This window comes from Echinops telfairi, unplaced genomic scaffold (genome assembly GCF_000313985.2).
Source record: "Echinops telfairi isolate 266 unplaced genomic scaffold, ASM31398v2 ScPeMD7_7467;HRSCAF=8505_0, whole genome shotgun sequence".
In the NCBI taxonomy this organism is placed as follows: Eukaryota; Metazoa; Chordata; class Mammalia; order Afrosoricida; family Tenrecidae; genus Echinops; species Echinops telfairi.
Window position 1 is genome coordinate 14,463,504 of NW_022111367.1, and position 991 is coordinate 14,464,494.

The window sequence follows — 991 nt, forward strand, 5'->3', positions numbered from 1 at the left end:
CCAATAAAATTATCTTTATATATATATATATATATATATATATGCAAATAAATATACATATATATCCCCACATACAAAGAAATCCTGTCACTACAATTATTATCCAAATTTATGCAACTACCACTAAAGCTAGTGATCCAGAATTGAAGAATTATACCAAAAAATCAGTCTGAAATTGGTCAAACATGTAAGAAAGATGCATTGATAATTATTGACAATTAGAATGCAAAAGTAGAAAACAAAGAGCAAAGGGTAATAGAAAACAGATTCCTGGTGATAGACACAAAACTGTAGATCACTAGATGCAATTTTGACATACCAATGATCTCTTCATTGTAAATTCCCTTTTCCAGCAACAAAAACAGTGAATATATATGTGAATTTCTCCAGACGGAATACACAGAAATCAAATTGACCACATCTGTGGGAAGAGACAACAGAGAAGCTCAATGCTGTTGTTGTTAAGAGCCATCAAGTCACCCCTGAAGCATAGCGACCCTATGCACAACAGAATGAAACATTGCACACTTCCGGCCATCTCCACAATTCCTGTAATGAAGCCCATTACTGTGCCCACTGTGTCAGTCCATCTCCTTAAAGACCTTCCTCTTTGTCGTGTCCCTCCATTTTGCCAAACATGATGTCCTTCTCCAGGGACGCGTCTCTCTGACATGTCCAAAGTAAGTGAGACAAAGTCTTGTCATCCTTGCCTCTAAGGAGCACGGTAGCCTTACTTCTTCCAATACACATAGCTTTGTCCTTTTAGTAGCTTATAACACTTTCAATATTCTTCTCCAGCATCACAATTCTAATTCATCTATTATTTTGCAGTCTTCTTTATTCAATGTCCAACTTTCACATGAATAGGATGCAATGGAGAATACCATGACTTGGGTCAGGTGCATCTGAGTCCTCAAAGTAACATCCTTGTTCTTCAGTACTCTAAAGAGGTCTCTTGTGGCAGATTTACCCAATGCAATTCATCTTTTGA